Source organism: Kogia breviceps, chromosome 9 (assembly GCF_026419965.1).
Source record: "Kogia breviceps isolate mKogBre1 chromosome 9, mKogBre1 haplotype 1, whole genome shotgun sequence".
Taxonomy (NCBI): domain Eukaryota; kingdom Metazoa; phylum Chordata; class Mammalia; order Artiodactyla; family Physeteridae; genus Kogia; species Kogia breviceps.
The window spans coordinates 98,231,351-98,237,428 of NC_081318.1; positions in this window are offsets into that span (position 1 = coordinate 98,231,351).

Sequence of the window (6,078 nt, forward strand, 5' to 3'; positions counted from 1 at the left end):
ATCCGCAACCTCCCTGGACCTCTCGAGAGCGATGTGCCCCCGCTCCCCCCGCCCCCAGAGGCGGAGCTACTTGGACACATCAACCCAGTTCCTTGGTTCAGCTAATGGGAAGCACTAGCAAGACAGTAGACTTGGGGAGGGGGGCATGACCGCAGGGTTTTTACACCCCAAGACTCCCCGCAGGGTGGCCACAGTTGACTGCATCCCTCAACCAGAGATCACAGGTGGTTGCTGTTTTTATTTTTTGGCCGCCCCCTCGGTCTGCGGTATCTTAGTTCCCCCGCCAAGGATTGAACCCAGACCACCATAGTGAAAGCACCAAGTCCTAACCACTGGACCGCCAGGGAAGTCCCTACAGGTCCTGTTGAATGCCCCTTCTACGCACTCCATCTTTAGTCTGTTGTTTCCACCCTCTCTCCTCACCCCTGTCCAACGGTGGCCATAGCCCCCTGCCTGGTGCTGGATCTGGGGTGCTGTCCCTTATGGCTTTCCTTCTCCCTGTCTACATCTTTGTCAACAGTTCCTTATTAAACTGTCCAGCTCATGCCGTAGTCTCCTAGCGGAACCCTCACCGGTACAGCCCTCCAAGGACCCGTACTGCTTTTACCTTGTTTCACCAGTATTATACTCTTCTACATGGTTACATCTGACTCACCATATTCTGGCCCAGCTGAAGGCTGAAAAAACAAATAGAAGGTGTATTCATCTCATATAGTAGCTGCTATAACTAATCACCACGAACACAGGGCTTAAAACGACATGACGTCACCTTACAGTTCTGTGGGTTCACTGTCTGACACAGTTCTCCCTGGGCTGAAGTCGAGGTGTCGCATGGCTGTGCTCTCTTTCTGGAACCAGCGGAGGAGAATCCTTTCCCTTGCTTTCTCCAGCTTCTGGGGTCCTCTTCTTCCAGCGTCAAAACCACCAGCATCGGCCAAGCCCTCCCCAGCCTGGCGTTTCTCTCTGACGCCTCCTTCCACGTTTATAAACCTTTATAATTACATTGGGCCCACCTGGGTAATCCAGGCTGATTGCCTTGCATAAAGGTCAGCTGATTAGTAGATTAGCACCGTAATTCCACCTGTAATCCTAATTTATCTTTGCCATGTAATATAACCTATTCTTACAGGTTACAGAGATGAGGACATGGACGTCTTTTGGAGGCCATTATGCTGCCTCCCACAGAGGGCAAACAGCTTCGCTTTTTTTTTTTTTTTTAAGTGACGTGGAGTTGATTTACAATGTTGTGTTAATTTCAGGTGTACAGCAAAGTGAGTCAATTATACATATATATATTCTTTTTCAGATTCTTTTCCATTATAGGTTATTACAAGATATTGACTATAGTTCCCTGTGCTCTACAGTAGGTCCTTGTTGTTGACCTATGTTATATATAGTAGTTTGTATCTGTTAATCCTAAATTCCTGATTTATCCCTCCCTCTCCTCGCTTTTCCCTGTGGCAACCATAAGTTTGTTTTCTGTGTCCGAGTCTATTTCTAAGCAGGTTCCTTTTAAGGTTGTGCCCTTGTGGTTACACTCAACACTCTCACGAACATCCTGTTGGTCAGAATTTAGTCCCGTGGTCATACTGAACTGCAAGGGAGGTTGAGAAATATGGTCTAAGTAGGCAGCCGTGTGCCTGGTTAAACCACGGAGGAGTTCTAGTACCGAAAGAAAGAAGAGGGATATCGAACAGCACTTGCTCGCCTGTGCCCCATCAGGCTCCTTTGCTCTTGCCGGGATCTACTTTCGGTTTCCCTTCACTTCATTTTGCCCCCTTGGGGCTTTGGCTAATTGTACTCACCTACTGCCCCTGAGCCGCCCTTCACCTGGGATTGGTTTCTAATGTAGGAGAAGACAGAATTGTTTCCTAAATGGACCGCACCAGCTACCTCATCATCAGTTGTCTCCTGATATTCATAATTTCTCTAATGATTTTCCTGCTCTTCATAGTGAACTCTGAGATGAGTTGCAAATGTTTCTAGCTGGTCTCTGGTAACAAGGTTTCCTCCCACTTACTGGCCCACGTACCTGCTGTGTGGTCTACCCAGCCCGTGCTCCACCATCTCGCTCTGCCTTCCACATTCAGTATCTTAGGTTCTATCTACACACCCCCGCTATCGAATCCTCCAGTCTCAGTCTCTAGCAGCCTGGTCACTACTCCCAGTGACCTTGGCTCCTGGCTCCTACCCTTCCCTCAACCCCTGCTCTGAGATGTCAGAATTCAGTCTAAACTTCTCTGCGTTGGTCTCTCATGCCTCAGCAGACCTCCCAGTGCTGGGTAGTTGATGTAGTGTTCACTCAAGTCAAATTTAGGAAACTATTAGAATAATTATAATAGAGGCAAAGGAAATGGATGCATGTTGACACATGTAAGTATTTATAGGAAGAATTAAAATGTATCTTCTGGGGCTTCTCTGGTGGTGCAGTGGTTGGGAGTCCGCCTGCCGATGCAGGGGATGCGGGTTCGTGCCCCGGTCCGGGAAGATCCCACGTGCCGCGGAGCGGCTGGGCCCGTGAGCCATGGCCGCTGAGCCTGCGCGTCCGGAGCCTGTGCTCCGCAGCGGGAGAGGCCACAACAGTGGGAGGCCCGCGTACCGCAAAAAAACAAACAAAAAAAATGTATCTTCTAATCACATTATTTGTTGACTATCATATATAGGTGCTTTACATACTCTAATTCATTTAACTCTTCTTCTTTTTTAGCTACTTACGTCAAATTATCTTCCTTAGATGGGAGGCAGAGCCATGCCTTCTACCAGGAAAGTTGATGAAGCATCGTATAGGCAGAATACATGGATCTAAAACCAAGAGTGGGGCTTCCCTGGTGGCGCAGTGGTTGAGAGTCCGCCTGCCGATGCAGGGGACGCGGGTTCGTGCCCCGGTCCGGGAGGATCCCACGTGCCGCGGAGCGGCTGGGCCCGTGAGCCATGGCCACTGAGCCTGCGCGTCCGGAGCTTGTGCTCCACGACGGAGAGGCCACAACAATGAGGCCCGCGTACCACAAAAAAATAAAAAATAAAAAACAAATTAAAAAAAATAAAACCAAGAGTGGAAATACGTGTGATGCCGCTCACACTTACACCCAAATGACTCACAGGCAAAATTTTACTTCCTGTACCTATGACTTTGGGCTCTTGTCTCTAAGGAAGTCTCCTATCACTTGACAACACAACAGTTGTTCCACTGACTGGAATACATACCATTTCCCAGTTTTTCAGGCTTCTCATGCTAAAGGATAAACAAGACCAAAAAATGGGGGCCGGGAGGGAATTATAATTTTGACGGGGGTAATTCATCTCGATTTTTAAAGGGAAATAGAGCTGCTGGTGCACAGTGGCTAGAATCTGGAGAGTCTAGTCTTTCCATGTCCCAGGGAAAAATGTAAGACCAATTGCCTCCATTTGTGCAGGACCTTCCAAGGCTCAGAATCCTCAGGAAAGAAGGTTTGGGTCTCTCTACCTGGCAAAGAGATGCTTGCTGAAGACAGAATATAAAGATCACAAACCCCAACTACAGCTTCTTGAGTAGTTACAGAAGTCTGTGACCTCAGTGTTTCTCAATATGTGATATTTTATAGGTACTTATATTTTTATTATGAAATAGAAAATATATTTAACTTTTTAATCTCCTTCCCCACTGCTGTTCTGTACTTAGTATATGTTGGTAGTGAACTTTATCATTTTGATTTATGAATTCAGTACATCAAGACAGACTTATAACAGAGGCAGAAAAGGAACAGAGTTCAGCTGGAGACACTGCCTGAGAGCTGGATGCACTGACTGAATGATGGGATCTTAGGTTGGCTCCCCTGAAGACCGGGGATATGCTTTCAGATGGCTGAGTGAATGCAACACTGTGTTTGGGGGAAACATTTGTTTTTGTTTTAGAAGAAAAGATGGAATGAAGAATGTATTATGATATTAGGAAGTCAAAGAGGTGGGCTAGAAATGGACATTTGTAATTCATTGATGCCTGGAAGCAAAATCCTTCCTACCTTGGAAGAGTCCAAATTAGGTGGAGGCAAAATTCCCCTCCTACTACCAGAGCCCAAGGGGGCAGACATTCTCTCTTCTCACTCCCTGGCAGCCAGGGCACATGACAAGGCTCAGCCAACTGGGCACTTCTACTAGGGATGTTGAGTCATGAGAAAGTGACACAAGAGGGACTTCCCTGGTGGCTCAGTGGTTAAGAATCCGCCTGTCAATGCAGGGGACACAGGTTCGATCCCTGGCCCGGGAAGATCCCACATGCCACAGAGCAACTAAGCCCATGTACCACAACTACTGAGCCTGCGCTCTGGAGCCGGCGAGCCACAACTACTGAGCCCCCGCACCACAACTACTGAAGCCCACGCGCCCTAGAGCCCGTGCTCCGCAACCAGAAGCCACTGCAATAAGCCCACAGACCGCAACGAAGAGTAGCTCCCACTCGCAGCAGCTAGAAAAAGCCCTCACAGCAACAAAGACCCAATGCAGCCAATAAATAAATTAATCAAAAAAAAGTGACACCAGGCAGAGACGGTTGGAAATTAACAGGATGATGGAGAGTGTCTATCAGGGTCAGCATGAGCATCCTTACCTGAGTGTCCCTGAGGTGTGATCTTGAATATATGCCCAGATGCATAATTGTCCTTGGTTACATTTTCTCCAGCCATTTCTTCAATTTTATGTGCTTTCAGATATCCTTCTTGTAAATTCCCTTCCTGCTTGATAAACTCTCCTCGGTTTTCAGTGTTTGCACTCAAGAACTCAGACTGGAAAAATCATAATATTTAGTTGTTTTTTTAATTTTTAGTTATTTGGATTCTTTTCATTTTACCATAAGTAGTGCAGCAATGAATTATCCCCAAAGCTCCTCCCCCAAGCCCCTCGTGTTTAAGATTTTTTTTCTTAATGTACAGGTTTAACTGGTCTTAGGATACATCTTGCTATACATTGTCAAATTACTTCGCAATGAATAGGAGACCCACAGAGATGATGGGTTTCTCTTTGCCCTTGCACTTGATTCCCCAGATCACTGTGCTTTTCTCCTGACTGGGGAATTTTTGGTCTCTCTGGAACTCAACAGCCTCCCCAGATAGAGGACAGAAACTCTTCCCTCTTTAACCCTTTCCTCACCCTCTGGCCTATTACTTGTAGAGTCTGCCCACTGAAAAGGTAGAACAATTGAACGTAGCTATTTCAAACAGCTCACCATGCTTGCAAAACTGAGTCTATCATTTGTACCAAGTTGAAAGTCAGCATCCTAGTGGGAAAGTTGGAGTGTGTTCCACTCTCTACATTGGAGTAAACAATCATGTCTGTGATAGTCGTGTTCTTCGACTCTGGTTCATTCTGTGGGCTGTTCATTGGTGGAAGTTTCCGGAAGTCCAAGTGCTGGATGCATGGAGGATTACAATCATGTATTTTAAGAGAGACTTCCGGGGTGGTCCTTCCTGTAGAAAAGTTTCATCCTATTCTTCAGAATCACCAGGGAAACTGCAATTTTCCTTAGTAACCTACATCTAAAGAAATTCCATACTTACATGGAATCCTAAAGCTCCTTTGTTGAATTTTTAAATCCATCTGTTATGAGTCAGCCCTTAATGGAAATGGTTCCAGCTGCTTTTTCTCTTTTATACATCAGTGTTGATGTATATGATTTCTCATTCACAAATGTGAATTGAGACGTTCAAATTCCCTTAAAATAATCCCTCAGAAGGAGAGCGTTCACAGTGTGTTCTATCATACAACATACATGCAAGAAAAGTTAATACAAAATCATAGATCCATTTTGAAATGAAACAATCTGATCTTTTATACTAAACAATAGCAACATGATTGCTAGTCTTTTAAGAATGAGCAGATCTTACAGCAAAAATGCTTGCAGACAAATTATGAAAAGTAACTCAATATTTATCTTCTTGTATATTGTTCCAGTGCCATTTGGGAAAAACAGAATCCTTTGGTTGAGAGAATGAATATGTAGGAGAGTGGGTGTAAAAACGAGTTATATTTTGAACTGAATGCATTTTATTCAGAACAGAATAAGAGTTTTACAGACAAAGCAAATCCAGATAGAAACTACAGAACAGT